Source organism: Bidens hawaiensis, unplaced genomic scaffold, assembly GCF_021521415.1.
Source record: "Bidens hawaiensis isolate Kalapana, Puna unplaced genomic scaffold, B.hawaiensis_p1.1 tig00025026_1, whole genome shotgun sequence".
Lineage (NCBI taxonomy): Eukaryota > Viridiplantae > Streptophyta > Magnoliopsida > Asterales > Asteraceae > Bidens > Bidens hawaiensis.
The window spans coordinates 195,999-216,433 of NW_027493985.1; positions in this window are offsets into that span (position 1 = coordinate 195,999).

Below are 20,435 nucleotides of genomic sequence, written 5' to 3' on the forward strand. Positions count from 1 at the left end.
GCAATATCCTGACCAGATTTGGGATTCCGGCAGAGATAATATGTGACAATGGCTCGCAATTCATCGGCAAGAGAACAACTAACTTCTGTGCCAGTTGGGGAATCAAGATGATCACATCAACACCTGTCCATCCTCAAGCTAATGGACATGCCGAATCAAGCAACAAAATCATCATCAATAACCTGAAGAAAAAGTTGGGGTCTAAGAAAGGAAAGTGGGCCGAGGAACTACCTTTCGTTCTTTGGGCAGATAGAACCACTTCGAAGAATGCTACTGGTCAGACTCCTTTCTCATTAGTGTTTGGAGCTGAAGCAGTTATCCCCACAGAAATGGTTATCCCGACGCCCAGAGTCACTCATCAAAATCTCGAAGATAACACTCGAAGTCTACTTGAAGATCTTGATGCAGTAGAAGAACTCCGGGATTTGGCAAAGATCAGAATGGCTTCTTATCAATAGAAGATAGCAAAGTCCTACAACAAGAATATCAGAGTTCGAAGGTTTCAAGAAGGGGATTTGGTTCTCCGGAAAGATTTTCAAAATACTATCAATCCTACGGATGGAAAGCTCTCACCAAAGTGGGAAGGTCCTTACCTGATTGATTCGGAAGCAGGAAAGGGGGCATACAAATTGTCTACTTTGGATGGTGACTTACTACCAAGGGCTTGGAATTCTATACATCTCAAAAAATATTTCATGTAAGACTTCTATCCTGTGACACTCGTCAATTTCAGGTTAACTCCGTTAATCCAAACTCCGTCAATTCAAACTTAAGATCACTTGATCTATAACGCACATCTCATTACATTTAAAATAGAGTTTTAAATGACGTTTGACAATTACTACATGTGTAGTCTTTCGGGATTGCACCGAAACGCAAACGAGTTGACGCAAATCATTAGTGAATAAACGAAAAACATTCAAACAATAATTATGTGATAATTATGTGTTAGACTTATGTGTTATTTGATAATATCATTTAAAACACTAACTCAAGATGCAAACAAGTTACTTATGCTAGAAAAGTAATAACTAGAAGTTGAGGGGCCTCGATGTAACATATTCTTATTAATAATATTAAAATCCCTAACTCCCCTCTCCCTCTCTCTAACCCCGATCGGCAGCCCCTCTCTCTTCCTCTCTTGCGATCGGCAGCCACCACTCACACCCATATCACATCCTTTTGATCTTGTTCTTCATAATCGGAGCGTCCCACACTCATTTCTAAGCATCTCTCACCTTTCTCTTGGTTGTTTCTGCGTTTTTAAGGTATAAACATGAAACCCTAATTATTGAATATCATGTATTAAGTGTTCTTATGCTTGATTTATGCTAGATGATGATTGTTTATGCGTTGGTTATTGATTTAGATGATCATATGTGATTTTGAACGGTGAAAGATTATTAAATCATTGATTTTTTGTAAACCCTAGAGGGTTACTACAGATTTTGATGAATAATTATGTTTATTACATGTTTGGAGATATGTCATATGCTTAGGATGCATGTTAGACAATTGTTTGTGCTTGCTGAGTTTTGACAGCAGAGATTGTTAAACTTTAACGACATGTGACTTGTTAAATATAAAAGCAAACTGAGCTATTTATGAGTCTAAGAGGTAGTACTCTGAGTCTAGTTTCCAGAAAACCCAACCATGCCTAATTTGGAGGTGTTTTGGTTGCTCAAACGATTTAAATGTGATTAAAGGTCAAAACTGGTACTGGACAGATTGTAAGTTATGTTTAGACAAATGTAACTAAATGTTAATGTGGAAATTGGTCGAGGTTGTTAACACTACAGGGTACTATGTTGAGTCTAGTTTCTATAAAGTCCAAGTTTGTAATTTTTGGACGAGTAAAGGTTAAATTTTATAATTTTACAAAACTGAAGTGCAAATCTGAATTGTGAGACCTGCTGTTAGGTTGTTTTGTAATTATCATATCTCATGAACTACAAGACCAAATGGGTTGGTTTCACTTCTGGAAGTTAACATATTGAGTTAAGAACCTAACTCAATTGGTCTTGCATTAATTGGATTTTCCATTTAACAGGAATAACAAATAACATTCTGTTGCGCATGATTTTGACTGCTGTGAGTTGCTGTAATGTTTTGATCATTTTGAGAAATCTATGAGGAATAAAAATACAATAAAATATGTTCTGGAAACCTAACTCATGTATGCTTTTGTGACAATTTTTTGTGAATTAATTGAAATTCTATGATCTGTTGAATAGAGTAATCTTTCAAGTAGAATTCTGTCTTGATGAAACTAGCTGCTGAACTTTGTGAAAATACATGAAATGTGCTAAGTACTAGATAATTGTTATGTTTTGACCAAATTGCCCTTGCGGGGAATAATTGCTAGTAATGTACAATATTAATACATGATGTGTAAGTAGTTGTTCACACATGTAACGTATCACGAATGTGTTTGTTGAGACACACACAATTCACAAACGAAACACGAAACGAATTTTATGCATAGGTATTATGTGCCGAGTCTAGAGACTCGATAATAGTTCCAACACTTAGAAAATCTCCTTGTTGTTTTAGAACGCTAGTGAGGGTTTTCTGTGACGCGCATCACTTGGGTGACTTGTTTTTGGAATTCTTTGCAAACAGTGAGTTTCACATTTCCCCTTTTAACTCTTTTAAACGCTTTTCACTTGGGGGAGAATACATACTCCGAAACGCTTTTAGATTTTGTTATTAGATTATATATCACTTGTAAAGACAAAGTGGCAAACGAAACAACTGAAGTCCTTCACACATCGAACCGTTTAGTATTGGATAATAGCGAGTCACTGTTGAGTAGTACTACTGGGTTTGACAAACCCCACCCAACGCTAAGCTAGACTGGAGGTCGAGTGGGTGTAATTTTGGCTAACACATTACCATGGTCGGGATAGACCTGGTGGCAAGGCACATGATAAACAGTCAGCTTCGGTGTCGAACACTTAGTAATACTTGCTTTATAGGCTAGCTACCTATAGATATATAATTGATTTAACACTATCTGGTAACGCAAAACGCTAAACGCAAAACGCTAAACGCAAATGGAAACGCAAACGCTTTATTGTATATACACTTGTGAACTCACCAAACCTGTGTTGACACTTTTAGTAAGTCATTCTCAGGTAGCCGAGGCGGGCGCGCGGTATAGGATCATGCATTACTTTGAACGTTACAGTTTATGCAAACTTGTTTTAAACTATTATTATTGGGTTTTTAAGTCGTCCTGCGTGACGCAACTTTTGGTTAAAGGTTTTACGCTTCCGCATTTATTTACACTTAAAGGTTTTCGTGGTTTGAAAACTTTATTTATGGTTTGATTATAACTAATGATTCCGATCCTGTTAGTTCACACCCTCTGACGGTAAAACTCCGTTAGTGGATTTTGAGGGTGTGACATATCCTGAGGATAACTGTTATACTAAACAGTCAAGGTATGTACTCCAACTTATACTTTTATTCATTTTTAATATTATTATTCTTAAAACAAGGTATTGACTTAAGCATCGAAGGGGTGTTAGCAAGGCTAACACCCACCCCTCACTTAGAGTTGACTGTTTTGTAGATATGATAGAATGAAGTTAACTTGGGCCTTCGTCGCCAGTATCTAAACGCCTCGTCGCCAGCTTATCCTTTAGGTATAAGGGGTTTTCACCTATTCTAAGGTTTGAGGGATTTTCATCTCTTCTTAAGTCGCCTGTAGAGCACGTTTATTCAGCCTTAGTTTGAGAGGCGGGGCCAGCACATGAAATATAATGACTTGTTACCTCGTTGTCCTCAACTATTGGTTTGAATCGTGAGTTTTAAGGGATCTTCATCTCTTCTTAAGACGCCTGTAGCGCATGATTTATTCGGCCTTAGTTCGAGAGGTGGTGCAAGCACATGAAATATAGTGACTTGTTACCTCGTCATCCTCGGCTATTGGTTTGAATCACAAGTTTATGGTAGACGTACCATAATATAAGGTTTAGGAGATTTTCGTCTCTTCTAAAGGGCCTTGACACCAGTTCATTCTTAAGGTTTAAGAGATTTACATCTCTTCTAAAGGGCCTTGACGCCAGTTCATTCTTAAGGTTTAAGAGATTTACATCTCTTCTAAAAGGCCTTGTCGCAAGTTCGTTTCTAATGGTTTAAGAGATTTTTCATCTCTTCTAAAGGGCCTTGTCGCCAGTTTATTCAAGCCTTGTCGCCTGAATCTCTAAAAATATTTTCAGGATAATGCTGATATTACAATTCTATTGCTATATTCCCAGGATTAGAAGTATATTCTAAACAATGGTCTTATTGCAAGGATAAGACAGTCTAGACAATTTCCAGGTTCATTGATACACGGTTCTGGTATGATTTACTATTTGCAAGTATTTTATCTTTCATATTATTTAAAGTTTATGACTTGATATTGGTTTATTGGTAAAACTTAAACTATTACTAAGAGATTTTTCATAAAACTTAGATTTTTCTAAAAACGGAAAAAGTGAAAGGATGCCAATATAAGTCATAAAAAGTTGTACTAATATTACAATGATTTATCAAGTTATTTTCAAGATAACAAAATCCCTGGAAAACCTAATATCCTCAAAACACTTACCAGAATTTATGCTCTCAGCAGGTTTTGCAGCAATCACACTTGTTTCTCATGTTTCTTCCTCTAACCAAAACTCCCTTTCCTCTGCTGGAATCTTGAACAACGCCTTGAGCCTTTTCTTCGTATCCTTCCTAAGCTTTATCAAATCCTCAAACACAACTGTCAAAAAACAAACCATGTTAAGATGAATCATTTGCAAAAAGAAGTTTTATCCTACAGATTTCCTACCCTTATGAACCCATTTAGTAGGAAAATTCATCCCATCAGGAATAGAATCTCGACGGACGAAAAAGAAATGTTTTTTTCCAATCAGGGTCGCTACCGGACACCTTGGGAACCATGTAAAGACGGCTGAACTTAGATTGAAGACAATAGCGAAAGGTTCCGTGAGTTCAGAGGTTATAAGTTGCGGCAATCTCAGGCACACCTATGGATAACCCGTGGGTTTTGTTCAGACAATATACTGTTGCCAAAACCCTCTACACCATTGGCATGACTTGTGAATACGAGAATCCGGTCACGTCAAAGAACTCTTGTATGAGCGGGGAAAATGGATATGAAAGGCCAATCGAAAAGGGATAATAAAAGAAACACACCTAGGTTTTGGAAGAAAAGTCGGCTTTGGTTTTGGGGTCATAAGGTCTAATAATAAATTCGGAATGCAGCAAGCCTGAATCTTTCAAGAATCTGATGTCAAGATCCTTGAAAAGACACTGATCTTCGTTGGTCGCCGGAATGAGAGTCTGATCGACAAAGTCATCCGAAGTTTCAAACGAGAAAGGATTGGGCGCTCGAGGGGTTCTCTTCCTCATTATCGTTTGATCGGAAGAAAAATTTCAAGAAAATAAAGAAGACAAGAAGAAGAACTGACCTGGTTTTGAATCGATGGAAGAAGTAATAATTCGATATTGGGAAATGGTTTAATTATAACCTGGAGGGGCGGTTATAGACTCTCCTCAATCCGCGTGCACGTCTTTTCAGTTGGCAGAAGATATTTTACTTTTCAAAATTTGAAATTTTTACAGCTGTCGCGCCTTATCTGTAAAAATTGGGGGCAATTGTTGAGTGTAGATTTTTTATCCTTGGAATTGAGCATAACTTGAGGATGTTGACTTAAGCTTCTATTCTGAGGAAGGTACGTTGACTAATTCAATTGTCCTATATTATTTGATTATTTTGTAGATAAGAGCACGTGTTAAATACGTTTATAAGAACGTGGATTGCAACGGAATACTACTTGAACTTCGTCAACAAAGAACGTGGGCAGCAACGGCTTATTGAAGAAATAGTCTAAGGTTTCCGAGATAATCGGGATATCAGTTGTAAATCTTTTATTATATATTGAGCTGATAATATCGATAGGTCACACACAATTCACTTGTTTAGCTGCTAGTGTTCATTGTATCATTTAACTCCCGATCATTTATCAGCTCCAGCCTTTGTAATCACTGGTTTTATTATTAATAATATTGACGGTGATAGTTTTCACCATCCGGGGGTTTTTTGTGTCGGAGATCATAATAATCAAGCGTAATTCGACCAAAAGTTAAGTTCATAATCTTTAACCGAAGAGATTCGACTAAAGATTACATTGTAAACTCTTGACCGAAACAAAGATTATCATAATCAAGGGCTTTTTCCCTCGTAATCATATCTTTGTGTTCGATCTTATTATCAACAAGCACTTCACCTCACGCACTAATTTGATCAAAAGTAGTTTTGTCAATTTTTGACCGAAACAATAATGGGTAAACTTGGATAATTATTATAAAACTTGGTATAACCGGGATTATACCCGATACAACGTTTTTGTTGAATTATGAACATTCACAATAAGGACTTGGAAAACATAAAAAAGAATGCATAGTCATCTGACACGTCATAAATTTATTATTATTTGTAAACACTTAAAACGCATTCATAAATTTTGTCACATCATCACCACTTTTTACACAATTTTTTTTATTCAAGACCCGCTTCTCACACTGGCTCCCACCACATGCAAAAACACATTTTTTTGGTAGTTCTTGTGAATAAAACACATCACAAAAACTACACTGACAAAATACAAAATTAAATTACGTGGACAAACACCCAAAAACAACCCCTAAAAATATATTATTGAGGATGCTCTTAGAGCATTCACAATAAAGACTCCCAAAAACACTAAAAAAACATACTTACTCGGCTGGCAAATTATAAAAACATCATTATTTAAAAACACTCAAAGCCTATCCAATAAGTAATCTTAAAAACACCCCTGGTTCCACCACCTACAAAAATGTCATGTTTGTTTTGTTTTTCTTGTGAGAAAACCCTTTTGAAAAACTCAAACCAAAAACTACACCCATAATGGATAAACATCGGTGATGTGGACAAACACCATAAAAGACCCTATGAAAATCTATTAATGTAGATATTTTTAGTAAACTAAAATGAAACCAAGCGGGTGAGCATCACCAAACTCGGAACCGGACCCGAAAAAATCCGGAACTGGTTTCTTTTATACCTGGGTTTTTAATACCCGAACCCGTACCCGACCCTACCCTTAGGGTGGGTAAGGTACGGATATGGTATGCATTTTAGTATCAAAACCCGTGCCCGAACCAGCCCCGATTTGTACCCGGTAATACCCGAAAACCCAAACCGGTTCCATACCTAGAACCGGGTTTTTCCAATACCCGAAACCGGATTTTTCAAATACCCGATCTATACCCGAAAAATAACTTGAAAATACCCGAAAAATACCTCTAAAAAGTGCAACCCCTAAAAAAATTCCAATCTATACACGAAAAATACCCAGATAAAAACCCGAAAATATGGTTTTTTCAATACCCGGAAATAGGGTATTCAAATACCCGATTTTAGAATACCCGATTCTACCCGAACCGAACCCGATATACAGGGTATGGTTTTTAGAGGCAATACCCAGACCCGAACCCAATACATAGGGTATGGTTTTTAGAGACAATACCAAGAACCGAACCCGACCCGGGTATTGCTAATACCCGATTTTCCAATACCCGAACCCGGAGTTTTCTAATACTCGATTTGTGCATCTCTACCTATCACCACCATCCCCTCTCCCACAACGGTCTCACCTCAACAGTATCACAGCCACCTCCACTATTTTATCCCACACTCATTGCCACCTTCAACTGTGGCGATATTGTTCGTTGTCACTAATAGGAGAAAATTAACGTACAAATGATATTAACGTGCTAATTATGTGAATTAAGTAAAGTAATTATATATACAAGTAGAGTAACTATGTAGTTATTATATAATTACATAATTACTCTATTTGTATATATAATTAGTTTATTTGATTCTCACAATTAACATTTTAATTTTATTTGTATTTGATCCAAACTCGTCACTAATGATCATAAATCAAATATAGCATATGAGATATACTCATTTTGATATGGATACTTTTTCTTTATTTTTTCTTTCAACGATACATTATTTCAAGATGAACCTATTTTTGATCAATATGCGTTTAAAACCTAACTATATTTACATTCCTTTTAGTAACAACTCGTTTTTTGTCAAACATATTTTAAAACTCATTTTTTTAATTAAAATTTGTATTTAGACTTTATATATATATATATATAGGGTTAGTTTCATTACAGAACTCCAAAAAACTTAAGAACTTTAAGAACTCATAACAACCAACAATTTTTTTATATATTACTATTGTTATAGAGTAGTTTTATCATATTTCTAAAATAATATTTTGATTACATAGATAAATAACAAGTTTACATATGTCTAAAATTTATATAATAACAAATTTACATACGTGTAAACAAAAATTTAGAATTGTGTTGAGTCAAAGATTTGACCAAAATGGAGTATATGGAAGATTGGAATCTTCTCAACCTCCTCAGAATTCGCTAAGTATGGATCCGGACACACCTTAGACCTCCGAGCAAGCTTTTACTTAGCCGGGTACGATATTTTGTCTATCGGGCAAGGTTATCTTCAATTAGTCTTCTTTAGTGGATATCCGAGCAGGGTTTGTAAATTAGTGCATTGCCGGGCAAGGTTCACTAGTTTATATATATCCGGGCAAGGTTCACTTTATCAAGCAAGTCTGTTCTTCATAGCCAAGTAAAGTTCACTTCCGAGTAAGCTTTTGGCTAACCAAGTCCAGAAGCCAAGTGATTGGAAGACCGGGCAAGGTATTCATTAATAATAGTGGTCCAAGCAAGCTTCATGATTGAAATGGAATATCTTTAAGTAATATCGGGCAAGGTTCAACTCAAGCAAGGAACAGTACTCCCGAGTACACTTTGCTAATAAGTTATTTTATAGCAAGGAGTTGAATGGACCATTGAAGAACAAGGTTGCTCGTAAGGGTTTGTCGGGCAAAGTCTGGCAAAGTCAAGAAGACTGAAGTCTACCCGGTGAGTATTTTACTTGGTAAAATACTCTTTAAGTAAAGTCTACCCGGAAACTGATCTCGGGCACACTTCTATGTTACCAAGTCCTGAAGGATGGCAGAGTACACAGCGTACTCAGAAAATGAAGACTGATGCAAAGCCTACCTGGAAGACTTGTTTTACACTTAAAATATTTTCTAACTATGTAATTTGAATATGTATTTACGTTTGGGGTTTCTAGAAGGAATGACAGCTGTCCTAGGGTGGCAGGCCTATAAATAGAATGTTTTAGGGCACGCCGCCTACGGGATAAGGACAAGGCAGACAGACACATTAATTAAGAAAGAATATTGTGTGTGACGGCTGTCTTTGTACGGATAAATCCTCCTTCAAGAAACCCTAAATCGATTATCCAATTTGTATGATGTATGTTATATGAATGGAAATATTTTGAGTGAATCTTGTTTGTGTTGGTTACCTTTGAATACTGATTATGCAACCGTATGTTTGTTATTGATTCCGCCCTTAACAAACGGTCATCTTTCTAAATATAGCAACCCGCCATTAACTCCCTTGTCGACACATCTATTTGTGTGAGTTATGACATGATTAAATAAGATCCAGCTGAATCAAGGGAAAAGACAAGTGGTATCAGAGCCTGTTGCTGCTATTTTGGAAAGATTGTTGCTGATTGAAGATTTGAAGAAGAATGACGTAAGCAGACCACTATTACATTGAAAAGTGACGTCAGCAACTCTGTTTCTCATTTTTCTTCCAGATCTACAATCTTTTGGTGTTTTCTCTTCCTTATTCTATTTAAAAGTTTTAATCTTTATATCTAAATCTTGTTCTTATCGCATCAAACACATCAGATCTGAACAATCTGTTTTCAGATCTGATTATTTTAAAAAAAAATTTACAAATAAATTACTTTTAATTTCACAAAATGTCTGGTTACGAGGAACAATAGGTGTCTACTAACAAGATTCCTAGACTGTATGGACAGGAAAATTTCACTAAATGGAAGGTCTTGTTTGAAGCAGCCATTTGCTATAATGATGTTGATATGTGGGACTCTATCAAGAATGGTCCACAAGGGGAAGTTGAAGAAGGTGAAAATCCAGCGGCAACTGCTGTTGTGAGAGAAAGGATGAGGAAAGTAGATGATAAGGCTTTAGCTATGTTGAAGCTAGGTCTATCTTGGGAAATACTTACCAAGGTTGCACACCATCCCAATGCCAAGGAAATGTATGTTGCAATACTTGAAATGTTTGAGGGAAATGTTGAACTCAAAAACATCAAGAAGCAGAGGTTGAAGCAGCAGCTAGAAAGATTTAAGTATAAAGAAGGAGAAAGGCTGAAGTCTATTCTGGAGAGGTTCTTAGCAATTGTGAATGATCTCAGAACCACAGACTATGTCATGACTGACTTTGACCTCAATACCAAGTTGCTCAACTCTATGCCAAAGGAATGGTATACTGCCTGCAAGTTCATCCTTACAAAGCACAACTTCAATGAGCTAAAAGTGGATGATGTAGTGTGTTTTCTTCAAGCTGCAAAGATAGAAATGATAGAGAATGAGATGATTAAGGAGGAAAGACCCTGCTTCAATGTTTCAAATGCATTGATTGCACCTATAGGTAATCTGACTACCAAGAATCAACAACAGATTCCTATCATTGAAGAACCTGCTGAACTTAATTCTGATACTCCAAAATCATTTGTTGGTGGTAGCACAAGTAATCATGGAAACCGGCAAAGATTCAATGTGCAATTGATTGATGACTCTGATTCTGCCTCTATGGCAAGTGGGAATGTTCCTCACACTAGTGGTGGAAATGGTCAAAGCAGTGATACACAGGCATTGCTTTCAATGTTCACTGAGTCATATAATGGATTTGTTGCAAAGAATTTAATTCACACAAGTGTAGTACAAGATGATCTTGAGCAAATAGATGCTGATGATTTGGAGGACATGGATTTGAAGTGGCAAGCAGCCATGTTGGCTCTTAGATGCAAGAGGCTTTACAACAAAACTGGTAGGTCACTCCTATCAGGACCAAATGAAAGAATTGGTTTTGACAAGTCAAAAGCCATTTGCTATAATTGCCAATAGCCTGGTCATTTTGCAAGAGAGTGTAACATGCCAAGAAATTTCCAAGTGAACCAATTTCAGAACCAACCAAGAAATCAGCAGCCTTAGTATCAACAGCAGCCTCAATATCAGCAGAGACCCAACACCAACAACTTCAACAACAATCCCAACAACAACTATAATCCTAACTTCAACAACTTCCAACCTCAAATGAACAATCATGATCAAGGATTGCCTCAAAATCAAGGTTTTCAGAGAAATAACAACCAAAACCCTCAAAATGTTCTAAACAACACTGTTCCAGCCAACTAAAACCATATCAGAAATCAAGGAAATGTTGCTGTAACAACACAGCATGAAGGTAACTTTGATTGGAGCAATCATGAAGAAGATATTGCAGATGATATCAAGAGGTAAAATGTGGCATTCATGGCTATAATTGAGAAAGAAGCTGAATCATCATCTCAGGTACATTCTGCTCCTACTATTGATTTAACTGAAGTGATCAATGAACTGAAAATGAAAGTAGGCAAGCTGGAAAGTGAGTGTTTTAAGAAACAAAGTATCATCAATGCATATGAGGCAAGTGAACTAGTGAGTGAAGAAAGAATGAAAAGTTTGGAAGAAGACTGTGTAAACTGTTATAGAGCTCAGAAAAGATTCACCACCGAAATTGATGGGTTGAAGAAAATGATTATAGAAGAAAAGGTGCTGAACAGAAAACTGCAAGCTGACAATGAATTCTTAAAGAACTTGGTTCCCACAGGAAACATCTGTGGAATTCTAAACCAAGTTAAGGAAGAAGACAAGTAAAAAGCAGTACCACCACCTTTCAACAACAACTTTATGCCAAAAGTTGATAAAGAGAAAAGAAATGCTTATCTACAACAATTCAAAGATGTGTTTCAAGACAAAGAAGAACTTGTGGATTTGTATAAGAATGTTGAGGTGAGTGAAGGAGAGTTTGTTGTGAAGAAAGATTTAAAAGAAGAAAAGTCAATAGGAGTTAATGTAACGATTCCGACAAAACCAGGTATACCCTAACCGGTAGACAATAGTTACGTTATATTTAATGTCGGGTACACGAATTACCATAATAATTATACGAGAATACATGGTTCACTGTATTGATTGTACGTGAATATATAACTTATCGTATTGAACATGCGATTAATCGATCGATAGTTATTGAAACCTGAACGAATCGAGGGTTACATTATAGACGAGATATATAATATTTAGTGATGTTTACGAAGTATTAAAGCTTCGGGATAAGTGAATTAAAGCACAGAAAAAGAATTTTCGATTTAATGGTACGTCGGTACATTAAACGAAACCTTCAATACCAAACCGAGCAAGAGACGATCGATCAAGCCGAAAAAGTTGCGCAATTATTAATAATATGATGTTTTAAGTTAATAAATGTCATGGTTTAAGTTTTTAAAGTTTTTAAATCGGTTTTATATAAATTTCATTTTTAAGCCGAAAACGACCGTTTTAGCCTCGTTTTAAGCTGAATTAGACCTTTAACCGAAAAACGAACTGAACCAGATTATCCAAAACATTATCCGGATTTCCGAAATCCAAATGAGTGGCTAGAAATGGAAAGGTGGGTCCCACCCCACCTCCCCTTTAATCCCGGTCGGACCATAAGGGTTTATACCCTTCCTTTATTATTTTTTTTAAACAAACATCTCCATGATCTTCAACTCTCTCCATCTTATGATCTAAAGATCCAGAATTTTAGCAAGAAAACTGAGGTAAAAATCGAGTTGTTTACGTTTCCATCTTCGTTTCTTGAGTTTATTTGCAAGAAAATGAGGTTTCAAGTGAAAAAGGGTGAAAACCCGAGATGAAAACCGATTCTTGCATGATCAAGTGATGTATACGGGTTTTACAAGGGATCTTGGTCCAAGAAAGGAGTTAAACGAACCAAAAACAAATTTTTACGGTTTAAACTTTAGTTTTGAAACAATAACCGAAACTATAGTGTAAGAGGCTTGATTGTGAGTGTAACTTGCTTGGTATTGTGGTATGTTGGTTGTAGGTTCTGTATTTAGTGGTAGATAAGGCGGAGAGACGAGTTTGTAGCTAGTAGTGGCGGAAAACAAAAGGTATATTTGGTTTATGTTCGGTTATGAGTGTTTTGGACAGATTGTGGACGGTTTAAAGTTAGGTCATGAAATTTTACAGAGGTGTTAAATACATGAAAATATGAGTTCTGTGAAAATTTGGTAATTTTTGGACAAAGGATGAATATTTGGTGAATTTAATACTCGGTTTTGGCTAAAAATGGTGAAAAATACTTAAATATCATGATAAATTCTGGAAATTCCAGATAAGCTTTTTATAACATGTATAAGTCACACACAAAATTTTAGGTCAGTTGAAGAAGTCTAAGTAGGCTTTTCGGTTAAACGAGTTCTAGGGTTTTCTAGCTCGGTTTTAGTGAAAATGGCATGTAAAAAGAGATTTTGGTTATGGAAAAAAAATTACAGGGGACTATGGGGATGGCAGGGGTCATCCAGGAAAAATTTGGGATTTTTCTAAGGTTGTTTGGTATTTACGACATATTTAGTGATTAAATGGTGTTTAAAAATAGATAAATAAATGTTAAATATAAAAATTAATTCTTGAAATATTTTTATAAAATTCCCCACTGTCAAAAAGTGATTTGTGCAAAATTTCAAGATCCGAGATTAAACGGATAATTATTTGTGCAAAACACACTTTTAAAGTTTAAAACGCGTAAACCGGTAAAGTTCGCCTAAACGAGCTGACTGGTGTATAAAAACCCTAAAAATGAACTATTTTCATATAACTGAATTAAACAAGTAAAAATGAATCATCCGAAAATAATTCGGATGATTTGAGTAATTTTATCCGATTTAACAATTTCCGGTGCACTAAAGACGGAAACGGGTCCCGCGGCCAATCGGGGCGTCTAAACCGAGCTCTAATTTCACAACTTTAATTAAATTATCAGTCAACGACTATTTTCGGGTCGTGTGTGACCAAACTCAATTTTGGAACGTAAAAACGGATAACCGTGCTAGGCACGCAAAACGGGGAAAACAAACTAATAGTAATTTTGACTGTTGAACTCTAAACGATATCACAATCTGAGTCCGGAGAAGTGTTCTGGGTTAACATTGCCCCCGGAACGGGTACAGTTCTGGGTGAACATTGCCCCCGGAACGGGTACAGTACTGGGTTAACAGTGTCCCCAGATGTACCGGTTAACACGGTTAAAGTTATATTAATAGTGATTGTATAGTAACGATCGTAGGGATCATATTACAGATTGGACGTGTTAACTGATAATGACTGTTGTTACCTGCTTGCATGTGATAAGGTGAGTTTCACGAGCCCCTTTTTCTGAATTGTTTTTAAATATTTTCCCGGGGCGGAAAGCATGTTACTATTGAAATGTTTAAGTACATACTGAACGCATGGATTTGCGCGGATTTATATATATTTTATTGTACTGGAATAGTACGGAAATGTACTAAGATGGTAATTGTCTGAGTTGCTAACATTGTAAGGCCCCGCAACACGAGTGATTAGCTGAAAGCCGGTAGAGTGTGAATAGTACTATTGGTCTGACAAACCCAACTGGTCCGGCATGGATTTGCTGATGTTTCCCAGCCAGTTGCACATGTCTATTTTGTTGTTATTTATTTTGCTATGTAATGTTAGACATAGCGGTTTGGGGCAGGTCCGTGGGCGGAGTATGCCACGGGGTTGTGTGAGGATAGTCAGAGGTTTCACTTGTGGGCTCAGCATAATTACATCGATAATATTATATTATGATATTGATTTATCATGGTTTACTCAAATTGTGAAACTCACCAACTATTCGTAGTTGACCCGTTTTCTCACATGCTTTTCAGGTACGATTAAGATGAAGTGATTGCTTACGTTCTAAGTGCTTGATGTGTGTAAGATTTGTGTGCGGGATGTTATGATACATTATATTAAATAGAATTATGTACCGTATTTTATGATGTGTGTATCACCTAGACGGTAATGAAACATGAGATAATGTAATTTGAAGTATATTAATGTATTCAGTTTTCTTTATAAACAATGTGGTTGATATCAGAGGTGTCTGTTGCATCCCGTTACGTTTCCGCTGCGGTTGCGGGGTGTTACAGAACTTGGTATCAGAGCCATTGGTTATAAAGAATTAGGATGTCTTTAAAAGATACCTAAAATATAACCAATAGCTCAAGTATTATAGGATCTGAATATCAACTAATAATATATGGTGACGAGTATCGGGATGAACTCGGTCGGACAAGTGAGTTATTATGGTCCGGAACATAATAACAGACTTGTCTGCACGAGGGAATTCAGGGGAAGTCACTGGGTACATTAATAGGTAAAAATGGCAACATATGTGTAAAGTATATAATAATATTTATACGTGCTAATGTTTATATATATATATGTACATATCTTGTGGGTACATGTATTGAGAAATAGGACCCGGATAAGGAACCGGGGGATGAAATAATAAAAAGTACCGAGATGCTGAAATTACTAGAGCATCGGTTGATGATAAGTCTGACTTATCGGGCCATAGTTATGATAGTACCAAGTTAGATCTCCCGTTTGACATTAACCAGAAATATCTAGTAACCGTCACTCCCAACCGAAATTAATAAATCCCTTACCCTACCAATACCGGTACCGTATATCTTAATAACCCCCTATGTTCACCCGAACCGCCGACCCTCACGTACGGACGGACCTGTACCTGAACCCATTCTTATTCCATTAAGGTAAAAAAAAATAATAATAATAATAAATTTGATAATAAATGAGCAGATAAAAATAATATATAGAAATATATGTGTATTTCTCACTCTCAAACATATGAAACATACCACCTCCAGATCGAGAATTACCGATTTTAGCGAACCTAGAACGCCTGAGGACATTGACTGAGCAAGTGATAGAGTTTCCCATAATAGTAATTGATAATATTTGAAGGCAACATGGGTTGCGCGATTACCTTAAACCTTGCAGCTCCCTATGTTATCCTTACATCCGTTAGATGCCTATACCCATGTATACTCGAATAGAATGATTACCCGTACACAAAGAGGTGTTGGAATCATTATAGCATAGTTGGTTGTTCGTTCGTAGGTGGTATACCGTGTATGCCGGATATACAAATAGACACGGATATTATAACTCCGTGGTACGTAATCGTTTGGTGCTCACGGTGAGCATGTATCGGTTATGCTGACATGCAGAAGGATATTGAAATCAAGCATATTAAACATTAATCTTTGTTGAGAAAGATCTATATGTCAGTTGGTGACAAGGGTTATGAAACATATTTAAACGTTAACCGACGTCAGGTTAAGTCCATATGTTATTATATTTGTGGGACATATATACTAGATACTGGTATGTGTAATATGTATGATAATATTTGGTGTGTATGTGTACCTGCTGTTATGATTGAGCTGGTAACGAGTTATACGGTGAGATTAGTATTGATTACTGCGTACGGGATGGGTACGGCAGAATGACATAAAAAGAGTAACTCCAATGATGGAGATTGATATGATTAAGTTGATTGCTCAAAGATAGCAGATGATGATACCGAATGTCGTATCACAGATCACTGCTAGTGTTGATGCAAATGTGATCGCAGAATTATGGATCGAGCAATCACATGAATATGAATATTTCAATTCTTAGTGGTATTACTAAGAGTGATAATGTCCCACCGAATACTATTATGACTACAAGTATTAATTATAAACTAAACATGAATAGTAGTCGTAATGAATTAGATCCGGTATGAAGGATATGTTTGTTGGTTGTGTTAAGGAAATTATTAATAGTTTACTGATGGTAAAGGGAGGAATAGATTAGTGAGTGGATAGAAAAGATCGAAATGGTTAAGGATATTGGTAAGAGTCTAGAACATTGTGTAGTGAAATATGCTACAGATATGTTGGTAGATTATGTTGTATCGTGATGGAACACGATGGTACAAAATTATAGTTAGAAAATTATTACTCAGATGATATGGTCGGAATTTAAAATTCTTGGGCTAGAGTACTTTTATTCGAGTAATTAAGTTCAGAGATTGGAAACTGAGCTATGGAAGATAGAAATGTTGTGTGCTGATCACTTAGAACACGCTAATCGTTTGAAGGAATTGTCATGTCTGGTAACATGGCTAATTACTCCTGAAACTAAGCGAAGTGAGCGCTATATTGGGGACTAACTCCATCGATAAGGAGTATAGTCAATCCTGTAAAATATACAACCTTTGGAAGGGTTGTGTCACAAGCCAGCATTGATATATTTGACTCTATGGGTAGCGGACTGGAAGGACGTTAAGTGAGACGTCGAGTGTTAAAGAAGAGAAATGATAAAGGTATAGTGCAAGATAGGCTTTTGAATAAGTAGGTATGTCCTACAACCCAGAATTATACTAAGACTAGTTCTGGTGTGAAAACATGAACCGCATGAAGGGTCCTTCCCTAAATGTGGAAAATATGGTTATCGGCAGGAAGAAGAATGTCGAGTGATAGTAGGCCACAGATGTGGTAAAGATGGACGTAATGTCCCAATTGTAGAACCAATTGAAGCCATGTGAACCGGTAACCCCAACCCATTCGTGTACAACCACTCCGAACCCAACAGCTTCAATAACAATCCATCCAAAGAAATCAAATTATGCCAAACAGTTATACTTGCTATGAATGTGGCAGTACAGAACGTTTCAAGAGAAATTGCCCAAAGTTGGACCAAGGTGTCATTGGAAGACGAACCTCATGACAAGCATCAACCTCTGATCAAGCAAGGAGCCGTGCTTTTGTGAGTAATTCGAATAAAGCACGTCGTGATCCAAAGGTGGTATTAAGTATGTTGTAGTTTTAAATCAATAGGCTTCAGTGATATTTTTACGGTCGCCGATAGAAGTTAGTTCCTGTTAACCTCCTACCATTTGGAAAGATACCGATTAGTGAAACTATAGAACCCTATACTGTAGAATCGCTAACGATAAATCCCTAATGGTTAACTAAATTGTTCGGAATTGTTCTATTATTCTGAACGATTAACCTTTCCTTATTGACCTACGACCAGTAAAGTTAAGAAGTTTTGACGTAATAGTTAACATGGATTGGCTAACTCGACATGAAGCTGAAATCAAATATGAAAAGAAGATGATTAGAAGCTCTCTTTCGGACGATGAAGCGATTAGATACAGAGAAAAGTGTACGGTATTATGTTACCACTCTAATCTCATCTTGAGATGTTATAATATTTACGTCAAGAAGACGTGGTGTATTTAACAAACGTGATTGCCACAGATTTAAAATAAAACATATAGAAGATGTTCCGGTGATACGTAAATATCCAGAAGCTTTCCCAAAAAAAAAAAAAAAAAAAAAAAAAAAAACTGCCCGGATTTCCACCAGCATGACAAGTTGAAATTCGTATCGATCTAATACCAAGAGCATATCCTATTGCCAAAGTATCTTACCGACTTGCACCAACTGAAACGCAAGAATTATTGGATAAGGTTTTATACGACCTAGTTAGTCACCATGGGGTGCACCAGTGTTATTTGGGAAATGAAGGACGGAAGTGTTAGGATATGTATTGATTAGGGAGAATTGAATAAAGTGACGATCAAGAATAGGTATTCACTTCTTCGAAGTAAATGATCTGTTTAACCAACTGCAAGGGGCGATTTATTTTTAGAAAATTGATCTTATACATAGTTATCACCAAATGAAAAATCCAAGAGGAGGACGTTGCAACAACAGCGTTTCGGACTCGTTACGGCCATTACGAGTTCTAGTTATGTCTTTCGGACTAACAAATGCGCCGGCAGTGTTCATGGACCTCATGAATCGAGTCCGTAAACCCTACCTCGACAAATTCGTCATCGTGTTTATTGACGATATTTTGATCTACTCGAAAAGTAAAGAAGAGCACGAGCAACACTTATGAATAATTTTAGAGCTTCTGAATCAGGAGAAGTTGTATGCAAAATTCTCCAAGTGTAACTTCTGGTTACAAGAAGTGCAATTCCTCGGTCACGTTGTAAACCATCAAGGAATACACGTTGACCCGAGTAAGGTTGAAGCAATTAAGAATTGGCAAGCGCCTAAATCGCCAAAGGAAATCCGCCAATTCTTAGGCTTAGCTGGATTTTATCGTCGATTTATAGGGAATTTTTCCAGCATCGCCCAACCTTTAACTCTCCTGACTCAAAAGGATCGAAAGTATGAATGGGGAGAAGAGCAGGAAACGACGTTTCAAACGTTAAAGCAAAAATTGTGCCAAGCGCCGATTTTAAGTCTCCCCGATGGAGACGATGGTTTTGTCGCGTATTGTGACGCATCGCGTAGAGGGTTAGGATGCGTGCTGATGCAGAATAATAAGGTTATAACCTATGCTTCCCGACAGTTAAAAGTACACGAGAAAAATTACACTACGCATGACTTAGAACTGGGAGCAGTTATCTTCGCACTTAAAATCTGGAGACATTATCTCTACGGTACAAAGTGCACCATCTTCACCGATCATAAAAGTTTGCAGCACATATTCGATCAGAAAGAACTGAATATGAGGCAACGAAGATGGGTCGAGTTGTTAAGCGATTAAGACTCTGACGTCCGTTATCACCCCGGCAAGGCTAACGTCGTAGCCGATGATTAAGTAGAGAGGATCGGATTAGACTATTGATGATACGAATATCTGAAAGGATTTTATTAATGGCCGAGTTTGGAGAAAGATATGGTTACGTATGTTGGTGAATATTTAAGTTATGCAAGAGATAAGGTTACACACCGAAAACCCTAGGGAACGCCACAACGACAGAAAATTCGCCAATGATAGTGGGAATAAATTACAATGGATTTCGGGACGCAAATTCCCAAGATATATCAAAGGCATGATGTAAATTGGGTAATCGCGGATCGATTAACCAATCCTCGCATTTCATCCCAATCCATGACAATTACCACAATGAATTCTCGCCCAAATTCATGATGGTGAAATGGTATCTCGTCGTGGAGTACCATTTTCAATTATCTCAGATCGAAATAGTCATCCTACTTCCATTATTGGAAGGCGGGGAAGGAAGCATCGAGAGCTTGAAGCTTTCTATGGGTGAAGTAATTATCACCAATTTGTTAAATTGAAAATGGGCGTCACTCAAGCCATAAGATTTGAATTGATTCGAGAAACAACCAATCGGATTTATAATATTTAAGATAAGTTGAAAGCAGCGCGAGATTGGCAAAGGATTTATGCCAACATTCAAAGGAAACCGTTGTCACCGGAAAGAGGTGACAAGGCATTTTTA